This window comes from Folsomia candida, unplaced genomic scaffold (assembly GCF_002217175.1).
Source record: "Folsomia candida strain VU population unplaced genomic scaffold, ASM221717v1 Fcan01_Sc020, whole genome shotgun sequence".
In the NCBI taxonomy this organism is placed as follows: Eukaryota; Metazoa; Arthropoda; class Collembola; order Entomobryomorpha; family Isotomidae; genus Folsomia; species Folsomia candida.
This window is the reverse complement of record NW_019091212.1, coordinates 2,325,186-2,337,532: the sequence shown is the minus strand read 5'-3', so window position 1 is coordinate 2,337,532 and position 12,347 is coordinate 2,325,186. Positions and strand designations below refer to the sequence as shown.

Sequence of the window (12,347 nt, the reverse complement as noted above, 5' to 3'; positions counted from 1 at the left end):
AATTTTTTTCGTCGAGAAGGTAAAGGGAGGTGGAGACGGTTGAAGAAAAACTTAACCCTTAGATCCTCTGTAAACGTTGAAGGAACCTCATATAACAAGCCTATGTACATATACCTAAATTTTGTGACCCTTCTGTTCCTTTCCGTAGGTTGCCTAGTTCATCTTCTTCTGGGCAAAGGGCAACTTGTTGTGGGGTGGATGTACATAAATGTGACTCTTGTAAGCAACCAGATTAAGTTGTTCCCTCGTCCAGTCTTATTACCAGTTGGCTTATGAGAAGAAGAAGAGGTACTACATAGATGAAATCCATAAAAAGGTGGATGCGGATTGTGATCTAAGAATCTCTCCACTTTTTCACGCTTCGTCAAATCTCCAGTTGAACAACAATGCAGGACAACAACGCGACCATCGGATGGTGCAGTCTTCTGAACAGAAAAAGAGGCAGGATGATCATCGTCATGCTGATGATGCTTGTCAATGAAGGAGAACGAGAAAAGATGTCCTTTCTTCAGCTAGTTGACTAGTCCACAACACGATAATGAGGATGAGTGGCAGGTAAGTATAAGTGATCTCTCGTCTTGGTCGTGTCTACTTGTGTGTTTATAAGAATCCGATTAAAAAATGGGCGAGTCACATTCTTGAAAGAAGGTAAAAATCTCACCTCTCCTCCCTAATTAAGCGTGAGGCTGCTAACTAACTAACCAACAAACTCCTGTATGTACATAGCTGCATACTTGTCTCTTTTTCTACCCTTGTTTTACATCGGTGGTGGTAGGGAATCAATCAGAAATGTGATACTGAGGTGGACACTACGACGAGAAGAACGATATCAGTAAAAAAAATTGAAACACAAAACTCTTCTTCTTTTTTCTTGATCTTATTTAAATCAAGTCTTAATAATTTCTCTCTTTTGGCAGTGTTGGCAACCTTGAGAGCAACCCGACACTTATTATCATGCCCAATTGTTGAGAAAATTGTTGAGATTTGATACTCTCCTCCATTGACAAATGCACCCAAGAAGGAAACAACAATAAACAACTTTATTTGAGAAACTGGACTCGTGTTTTTATTGCCGTCATTTCCTCAAGTGGCAGGATCCACTCCCACTCCGTTACAGATACTTTTACTATGTACATATGTACACACTGCATTTTTGCCCACTACATATTTTACTCGGTCTTCATTCAGTTTTAGTCCTAAAGTCCCATCGGAAAGGGGAGGAGGAGAGGAACTCGGTATAAATGCATTGTGATCCAATACTTGAAATATGTTTGTTTAAAAGAATTTTCCCATCGTAAGAGAAACATCCTGTGAGAATGCACCACAATTTATTAAAAGAAGGAAACTGACCATTGGATGATGATCATCATCACACACAGAAGACACAGCAGGTAACTTTTACCAACTCAGTCAGAGGAGGAGGAGGAGACCACCACCACCCTGGGGGCTTGATGATTGTTCATGTTCATGGAATTTATAAAGATGTGATTACTTTTACTACACATAGAATATGGATGGGTGGACGGCCGACTGAATCACCTCCAATATGCGAATCACCTCCACCAAACGCAGCTAGCCGTATATATATACATACATACATAGATTCAAATTTTATTTTTACACCTTCACAACATAACACAACACACCGTTCAATAACTGCCATCACGACGTACAATTCAGAGCTCACAGGGTGCACAAGGGCGGAGACTTTGAGCAACAAAAGAGCGAGAATTTGACTAAAACATGTCTCACTTGTCAGAGTTGCCCATTTCGGGTCGTCCGAAAAAAGGAAACCTATTGTCCACTGGGCAAGATAGATGGTCCTTGGGAAGAAAAAGGAGCAGAGGAGGATTATCCGTCCTATGTGTGGGTTCGTTCATGAGTAAACATTATTTCCTTGCCAAGTACCAAGCAGAAAGAAAGAGATACATTTAAACGTTTATACACTCGCTGCCCATTGTGCCAGCCACTCCAGAGAGAGAGAGAGGAGAGGACAACAAATAGCGTGGTGACCCCATATCCACGAGAAGAAGTTGTTGAATGGGAAGAGTGAGAGGAACGACGACGACGACAAACCAGGTATACCGTGTTGCTTATGGGGTGTGGATGATGGGAACAAATAATGAAAAAAGGTACACATAGTTAAATGGGTTGGGCCGAACTTGTTTGACCAAGTCTACCTGAATACAATTCCAGACCCTGTGAGACCAACTGGAGAGATAGATGAAGATGAAGGCGAAGGGGGTCTAATAACTGAGGCATCACCACCACCATCGCCACATTACAGCACAAACGAGAAGATGATCATGTCATTTCGTGACGATTGTTGCAAAAGTATCAAAAATAATAGCTCGCTGGCAATCCCCATGACCAACATTGTTGGCAGCCTTGTTGGTTGCTTGTTGAGAAGAAGAAGATGTTTTAGTTAGTTGGTTATTATTCGTTACTAATAAAAGAGAGAGATCAGGCAGAGGACATGAAGAGTTGGGATGAATGAATTGTTAGAACTGGGCTGGCAGGAGGCAGCGTGTTCAGCAAGGGGCCACTTTTAACACTCGCTGGAGGAACTTAAGTGACATAAATGAGCCAAACTTAGTTGACTCAACTGCTATAAAATATATCTCAAACTTTGCAAGTAAAATTACTTTTGCCCAGGGACATTTACGAGACGTTTTCTCGAGGTTGTTCATAAACCCTGTCCCACTGCCAAGCCAGGCCAAGTAGAAACTAGTCGTGTAATAACCTGAAAATCGGCAACTACAGGCACATCATCATCATACATCCATCCCTCGCCTTGGCCTTATCTGCTCCCTTGTCAACCTAAAAAGACTAACGAGGAGACGAGGGCATGAGGAATTGCTGGCTCTCTCCAGCAACCACCAGCCTCCTCTCTCTCTCTCAGCCTTCCGCTCTGCATATCAATGCGGTGCTGGGCACCCCCACTCACTCACTGCATAAGTCACAGTGGGTGGGGACAGGAGAGAGAATATGGGAATAAAATAAAATAAAAGGTGGTCTTCTTCCTCATCGTGGCGGTCCCACATATTTTCCTTGCCTTTTTGAACAAGTGGAGCATATGAAAACCAACTTCCACTCGGTGTGACTTTGCCTAGCCTCGAGTCATTTTGTGCCATTATTCCTCCACACACACACACAAACATTGCAATTATTTCAGAATGAGAGAAAGTCCGGCCAGCCAACACTACACTATCCGCGCTCTTCTTCTTCTTTTTGTGGAGAAAAGTTGAAAAGTTTACAGGCTAACTTTAACCATCCAAGAAAAATAACAGCATCACGCTGAGAAAAAACAAACAGAACGAGTCAAGCCAAATCCGAAACTACTCTTTCTTTTTGGGAGCAAAAGAAGCAAAGAGCTCTCTGTTTGCGCGTCTAAAATACATACATTTATATACATGTTATTTGCTGGTGGTGGATGGATGTAGCGAAGGAAAAGTGTGTGTTCCACTCCAAAGGACTACGTTTCAATTTCCTCCTTTCGCATTCAGCCAGATCCGCTTTCATTTTTTGCAAAGCCACGGACAAAGATTAATAAAATACGAGGAGGAGAAGAGACCCACTTGCAGCTCGCATTGATATTTCACTTTTTAAAAGAGACGAGCCATTTAATGAGCTGAGGAACGACTTTGACTAAGCAAACTCACGAAATGAATGCCAAAGTTTGGTTAAAAAATTCACAGGACATACGAATACACGCGAATATGCGACATATTATGTACCCAGTAGTACCCACACAACAGTACTTACGTACAGATGCAATTCTCATCTTCTTCATCAGTATTTTATCTGCAACTCGACTAAATTCATTTTATTTTAGATTTTAATAATACGACGACTCCTACTTGTTTGAATTTGAGCCTAATTGAAGAGAAACTTGGTATTTTCTTGTTTCTCATTTGATGCGCACAATAAATAATTAAACGCTTCTGATTAGGCTTTGCGACTAATTAGAGTGAGCAAATGATTTCTGTCATCTTCATGCATGATGATGAGGATGGAAATGAAAATGGGTGTTGCTCTCTCAAGAAGAAGAAGCCTGCTGCCGCACCACTGGTGAGGGAACTCAGTCAGGTAGAACCGTGAATTCTTGGCGGCGGCGTCGGCGGCGTCACTCGCAGAATATTATTATTATTATCAAGAAGAGCTAATATTCTCTGCTTTTCGTCAGGGAAAATTAAATCGCTGAGCTGATCATAATAAACGTAATAAAGTAGCGTTTTGAGTTTCTAATGTCACTCTCTCTCTGTCAAGCAATAAAACCAGGCAGGCTTTGTTTTCATCTTCTCCCTCATCTCGATAAATACGAGATACTGTACTTCTCGTCAAGACGATGAAGATACGAGACGAGACGATGAGGGTTGGACAAGACACCAATTAATGCCTGAATTATTTGTTTTGTATGCAGCCATCTCGTCAATGTGGTAATCAAGGGAAAAGAAGAAGTAGAAGAAGAGTTTGTTTCGCATCCCAATCAACTCTTTCTCTCGCAAAAAGTAACAAAATCCAAGCAAAGTTTGGCAGTAAAATGATATTATTATTCCGTCTCAATCATTAGGGAGAGGCAATTCAAGTCTTGTTCTTCTTACGTCAATTCTCAATTGTTAAGAGGAAACAGATCTCCTGCTTTTAAAGGTTACATAAACTCCAGTCTGACAACATTTTAAAAGATTTTGATGACGAATTATATCAGCTTTTCTCCATATGCAGAAATATAAGGCTTGGAGGAATAATAATGCGTCCTCTCCTCTCTCCGGTATAAATGCCTCGTGAGGAGGAAGAATAATAGGGAAAAACGAAGAATGAGAAGAAATCGATTTCTATGAGATCTACTCTTTGGGAAAGAGCAGAGAGAGAGAGAGAGAGAGCTTATGTCCCATTGTTACATTCATTTTGAGCAGCACAAGAATAAATTGGAGCTCTGTTGGAAAATAGAGAATATATATTCCTTTTTGGCAGCAGGTAGATTTATGAAGGGTTGAACTAGGATCATATCATCCCGAAAAATAGGGGAGATTGCATTGCCCGTGTATGATGATCACGGTCATGATGGTGTGTGTCACTCTCGTCATTACATTCCCCATCAAATCTCATCCTCCTCCTTTCTATTTTCCTTTTCAATTTCTCTGAATTCAAATCCACCTTTTTGTACGGGACACATCCATATGTCGTCCTCGTCGTATGTCATAGCCATGTGCCATTTGGATGGGTGGACGACGCGAATAAAATCTCGATAGCTATATACACGACATACACGCGCTTAAACATTCGTCCTCCTGGATGCATTACGACATGGCTTTCAGGCCCAGTTCTCCAATCCTTAACCAGCCAACCGACCAAAGCTGACTTCACTCGCAGGAGGAGGAGGACGACTAATCTCCTCTAATCAATACGTGGTTTTGCTACCGTATCAACATACCAGCCTTCCAGTGAGAAGGAATAATATGGAAACTTTAAAATGTATTTATGTATTTACCTTGTGCATTTTCTTGTCATTGGATCAGAGCGTTGAAATATTCGTCTCCTCCAGGGTTGATATGAATCTCTGTAAAAGAAAAATGAAAATGAAATTATTTGCATTTTAAGAGGATTTCTCAATTTTCTGGGAAAACAGTGATGTTTTCATAATAACGGGAACAAGCAACAGTTGATGAAAGTGGTGCTGGCTGCACCAAAGTCATGATGTTACATAATTTTTTTTACAGAGATAGACAAAATCTCCGAATAAAATCTCCTCTTCTCCAGCAGATTAATTTAATGATGGAATCAAATGATGTTGCATGTGGACCATACATAATCTGTGTAATTCTGAATGTAATCTTTTCTAAAGGGCATAATATGCATTATGTAAGTGTATAATATGTAAGTATTTAGAATGGGATAGAAGGAGCGTGATGATGTTGCTTTTGATGGTGAAAATGAAGAATAAAAGTAATAATAATGCAATATACACACTTTTAATCTCTTGAAATGCTGAGCACCAATTAAAAAGATTTTGTGCTTCTGCCAATTAATAAGATTTGTGATGATACATTTTCACATTTGCAATAAAACGTGACGTCTGCTGTTGTTGTTGTTGCTGCTACAAATTTGTGGCAGCTTGGACGATGGCACAAGTCGGAAATTTGTGGAGTGTATCTATGTAAGTACACATAAAATACTACACATTCTTGTTGGGAATGTGAGTGCATAAAGATAGTAGTGTGTAGTAAAGTATTTGCAGTGTGTATTGTGGGAGAGAGATAGAAATGGCGAGATAATTTCATTTGAGAGATTGGGCTGACAACCATCATCAACTCTCTGTCTGCCACCAGATAATGTCACCAATCTTCATATAAGAAGATGGCAAACAAACAAAGTCGCCCAGCTCTCTTGTTTCCATTAGCGAATTCAATGGGCATTTTGTGATTACACTAAATTCTAATCCAAGCTAATTCCATTAGGAGAGAAATCTGCCGAGTTCATCTCTCTCTCTCTCTCTCTCTCTCTCTGGCCATGTCGCATTGCTGCACAAAATGTCAAATGTCTCGTGGACTCCTCTTCTTCGTCGTTTTCTTCCCTCTCGTCAGTCAACGCGGCGGAGGATAACTTTTAACAATACGAACAAGAACAATGCATCTCCTCTTCTTCTCCTTAAAGTCGCCAAAGTCGTCGTCGTTCTCCTTTCAGCTTTTGCTCCTCCGAGGAGATCTTCTCCCCGAATAATGGTACAATATGCGATCCCAACTTTGAATCACCACCAACTGACTGAGTTTGAGAAGATTCTCAACATTTCACAAAATATCAAATTATTTCTTCCTGACACCCATCATCCTCTCCACGAGGACGGGACGAGGACCTGCAGCCTCACTCACTACACCAGCTTCTAAGCTTCTTTCACAAAGAAGTTTAATTCCTTTTAACCTGGTGCCTGCCTGCTCACTCGGTCGCTTCCACGACTATGGTGTAGTCGTGGGGAATAATGGGCCCTATCATCAATTTATCAAGTGCAGAAATAATTCCCTCCGTTCAATGTCTCCGTCCAAATATGACTGATTTCCCACTATTCACTTGATTCAACTCATCTCCTGTGTTGTGTAGCTCTTTGCTCTCCGCCTGCTTATGGAGAGTGATGTTAAACCGGACGAGTGTGCAACAAATCCCCCGGAACAGTTTTGAATCCGCTTTTGGGCTCTTCAACAAAATTGTTTTCCAATGAAATACGAAAATGAATTGGTTGGTTGCATAACCGGGTTTTCTCAGTATTCTGCATAATTCCGTAGTCTCCTATCTCCAACGCCCACACTGCCGATGCCTCTGCTACATCAGGAGCCTATTATAAATTGGTGGCAAGAAGAAGGAGAGAGAAGGTGGTGTTGTCGATGATTGTCATACATTTCACATACTGGATCCTAATCAACCCCATCACATCCATCTTTCTTTCCTTCCCTTCTCTGGTGCTGCAAGCAGATATGTGCTCCAAGGGCTGATTGGGTCGATTGGATGCCTCCATTAAAATATTCCCTTGTTTCAGGAGGCCCGTAGGAGAAGAATGGGCTCAGATAACATCTCTCCAAACTACAAACCACCGGCTCTCAAAGTAATATCTCCGCAACAGCCAGTCTAATAGTACGTGTCTTGTTCTACGGCTCTCTGCTCCACAATTCTGCTATTGGAAAGGAATAATAAACTAAAAACTCGGTATCTCTCTCTCTGTTCCAAAGTTGTCAGTTCATCGAAAAGGCTTAAGGCTTTTATTCCTCTAGATTTAAACTTGTTGTTGGTTCATCATCATCATGATGATGCTGTTCAAATGCAAGTTTCGTCCGATCATCTTCGCAGTGAGAAGAACTAGTTGTTTCTCATGCTAATAGAATCCTCCAACTTACCACCTCATCCACCATCCCGACCGACCGACATGCTTTTGCATAATTTTTACAAATTGTATTTTTTAACAAAACTGAGTAAACTTTATCACTTGTTATCTTTCGAAGCAGCTCCTCCAGCAGATTCCATAACCAAATGCTATCCTCGTGTATATGTGCATTATACAAGTGAAATCCACATGTGTCAGTCACCCCATCAGGGTACACACAACACTGCAACATGAAAAATGTAGGCCAAACCACAAATACGCCGATCACTGACAATTTCTGTTAAGGTCAAACCATGTCTTCCTCCTCTTATGGAGACATGTACATGCACTTCTTGGTCTTCCAGGCATACACAAGATTGTCAGTTCTGATACAATTTTCGGAACACGGGCCAACCCACCATCACACCACCACTGCCATTACGTTACGTACTTACATACCACCATCATCAGGTTCTGGATGGATGAAAATATACACTCCACACCACAACCAACCTTTTGCATTTTTAACAAACCATTGTTCAAAGAAAAGCTGGCTGCTTAACTCCCATTTCTCGAGATATAGGCAAACATGCCAAAGAAACGTTCACAACAAGGAGAGAGAGAGAGTGTCGCTCACATTTTGAAGAAAAGATTTGCACTGTTTGTCCAGGCTACTGTTCATCCCTATCCAACATTTTACACCTACTCGACATTCTACAATTTCTACATGCATAGAAAAGGACGGAAGTTTCTCATCAATTCGCAATACGGCGTAATGCGCTTTTGTTGTCCATCTCTTTTTGTGCTTCAACTTATCAACGACAAAATTGGACTACACGACAGTCTCACATTTCACCTTCCTTCACAAATCTATATATTTTATGACTAGTTTTGCAGGTTACACAATTCACGCGCAAATTGATCAACAATGTCTCCAAAATGACGACTAATGCGAGATGCGAGGGGAAGAAGAACGAGGTGAACCTGTTGAGTTATCTGAGAAGAATTGTAAGAAGAAGATGCGTGCTCAATAATTCTCATCATCATCACCATCATTCCTCCCTTTCGAATAAAAAGACCCGCGATGCAGGAAGAAGCTAGAGAGAAGAAGATGAAAATATCATCACCGTATCGACAAATAAAATCAAATAAAAAATTGGAAACACAAATGAGGCGAATCGAATTCGAGTTATGGCTGCTCATCACAATTCCATCCACAACTAACAAATCGAACATCCCGTTCGCATCACATGTAACAACATGAGACGGAGAGAGAGAGAGAGAATAAGGAATGTGTGTCACAGCAGCTTCCCCTACGGTCATAACATGGCTTCATCATCATCCTCATGTTAATTCCATTATTACTTAATCCAATAAATCTTGATCCGCCAACATAGAACGACTCTCGAGGCTCTTATTATTATTACATGTTGTTGCACCACCCAAGCCAACCACCTTCCCGTTCTCCCGTTATTATACGAGTATTATTGCATACAAAACACTTTTTACTCCCCACAGATAGCAATGCAAATGCACAACCTGTACTTGCTCTCACGGCACATTAGCACCTACCCACCAAATTGGACATGGTCTCCCATTATTACAACAGTTCTACTACTACGTACGGTTAGGTTTGCCCTGTAAATTGTGAACAGGGTTCAGTCACTGCTCGATGCCTGACAATAAATATGTAAGCTGACTGAGAAGGACATGACATGCTAAAATTATCACGCTCTTGGTACTTCGCAATGGTGTGAAAATTCTCAGCCATCAAAATATTAAGAAAAGGATGATAACACCGAATGCGACAGACGGGGATGAAAATAAACATGTACATGAGCAGAGAGTGAGAGAGACGTAAATAAATATATTCCATCAACCAGGGGCGAGAAAGGGACATTTATTCTTCGTCCAGGTGGAATTGAATGTGTGCGAAATTGCCTTGTTGTGTAACCGAGTTGCACAACAAGTAAGTTTTCAATAATGGGCAAAATACGGTGAGTGTCAACACATAAGTAACTGAATGGTGGGAAATAAAGCCACACACATCGTGTTAACATTGACATGCGGGACATCGTTTCACAAACTTTTTTAAACTTTTTAAAAAACTCGAGGAAATCTAATCTAATCTGGAAAACTTTTAACTTTTCCACAGTGCAATATCTACAAGGAGCATTTTGCTTAAAAATACGAGAATCGAATAAAGTCAAACTACAACTGAATGCAGATTATTTCAAGTTGTGTTGAAAAATCTAATTATATGGTTTCACCAATGCGTCCCACTCACTCTGCTGCTATTTACTACAACTTTTACCACCATTCGTACTTACGCATAGTTAAAGGACTTTTATTCAATTCACAACACAAGAAGAAGAGTTGGGATGAAACGTGAATAGGAATTATCCCGAGAAGAACAAGGATAGAAAGTGCGTTGGCATTTCATTGTCAGTCAGTCAGTCAAAATCGTTAATAGCATTTAATGAAAATCTTCCTCATTTATCCCAAACTCATTAGCATCTCAAACACCAAAGTCAAAGAGAAGAAGAAGTAGAAAAACTCGGCAGCCAAACCAAAGTCATTAAAGTATTATGCTCATTAGCTGGCAGACAAGAGAGGTTTGTACAATCAGCGAGTCACCAACTACACTTGCAGATATGTACATATGCATATACGACTTGCGGTGGTGATGAGAGTTACCTGGTTTTAACAAGTTGTCAACGGATGAGTTAAATGGTAGTGGCAATCATCAACAAACCAGAGGATTTATGCTCAACAACATACAAAATGGAAAACAGGACAAGAAAAACACAAACTATTAAAAAGTCATTTGGATGATGGCCTTGCGTATTACCAGCCAAACCAAGGCCTCATCCTCGCAAGTATCATTACACAGTGTGACAGTTTTGAAACAAATTTTCGTTCCTCCAAGCCTTACACCAGCCAGCATATGTACGCACCACCAAACAAACACAGCAGCAAGGAGACAAATCGTCTTGGTGGCAATGAGTGTAAACATTTAAGTTTAAATGGATTTCCAACATTTTATTTAAGCTTCTTCCTTCCTGCATTCATTGCCATAACGCAGTAAACATTGAACTGTTTAGCCCCCAGACGAGAGAGAGCCTTTTATTCTTCGAGAGAGGAATGACAGGAGGACGATTAAGACGAGGGCCAGCAAATACCCAGCCAAACTACAGCTAAACCATGCAGAAATGATGTATGCACAAAGTCGTGGTATGACGGTCTTCTTAAAATAAGTTGAGTTCATCATTCCATTCATGGCATGTGCTCTTTTTATTATTTGAGCTTTTAGCACATGTTTCCCCTCACGCAAGTTGCATAACGTAACTTCAATCCAAGTCTAGCCCAACCAACACAGGACTCACTTTGTTCCGAAATTTCTCAAAGTTTAGAAATCTAATAAAAAGAAGCCATGGAAAGGAATGGGAGTGCTGCTACCCACTCTCGAACCCCTCCAGGTATGCTTTTCACTTCTACATCGGTCGTCGTCTGCTGCTATTATTGCCACTGTCGCCGACCGATGAACGACGAGGCTCCCGTTCTATTCTTCTCTCTCCTTCTTCCCACTTGTGATCATTCAAGAGGTTACGTATGAGTCTTTATTTTTATGGATTATGGGCCACTTTATTCTGCCCATCTGCTCCGACATACCTCTCCATCTGGACGCGTACCTGGAGAAAGTACCCTCTCAAATCCCATGCTTCTTATCCTTCCTCTTCTCCTGGAGTGACCTCACCCTCCCTGAATTTTAAGTTTATATTTGTTGCGCTGTATATCAGATAAATCTTGCGCGTCGTATCATAATCTGGAATGGGACACCTTATATCTTATGCGTCCTAATTAATGGTATGGTGAGCATGGAAAAGGTTAGTGTGCTTTTTTGAATCACTATTATTAAGTATACACGAATCGTCGCATAAGATCATGATTTCGACCAGAAACAACACATTAGAATGGTTCAAATTCTATTAGGATTAATACGCTCTGACGGATCCTGCTCCTGTGCAGCTTGTCCCAGTTTTAGAAAAGTGTTAACCTCTCGTCTCTCGGGACATGCCGTTTGACGTGGGGGAACCTCCCACCAAAAAAGCCAGCTCCTGCCCATGTGTTGTCATTCAATCAACTAGCCAACCTACCCTTCAGGTATGTACGTAGGCACAAGCTGTATGTAACAACATCAATTTTCTGATAATGAACTCTAGCTCCCTGTCCAACCAATGCAACCACAACCAAACCACAATGCGCGTAAGTAGAAAAATGGTAAATGTTGAGAATAATACTGGTCTGAGTAAGTAAGCAACATGTATTTTTGTCTCGAGGTTGACCCAAAATCTGTTTTGGTGGGTGACAATTAGTCAATTCAGTCCCGTCTGACAGGAAAGCAGTCCCAGCAGTAACAATGTAACGTCTTTCGTACGTTCTTTGGGTGCTAGACCAGGTTGGTCAGTCCGTCGGTAATCGTCAGCCTATGTGTGTG

The 12,347-nt window shown here is 41.0% G+C and overlaps 1 protein-coding gene across 2 annotated transcripts in view; it reads right to left on the bottom strand.

The window, feature by feature from the left end:
* Window positions 1–12,347, bottom strand: part of LOC110858222 (latrophilin-like protein 1) — a 51,410-nt gene that overhangs the window by 32,136 nt on the left and 6,927 nt on the right. For both annotated transcript variants that reach the window (XM_035858404.1, XM_035858402.1), the window contains exon 2: window positions 5,492–5,560. The gene's annotated coding sequence lies outside the window, so the exon portion shown is untranslated. The remainder of the gene's footprint in view (window positions 1–5,491; window positions 5,561–12,347) is intronic.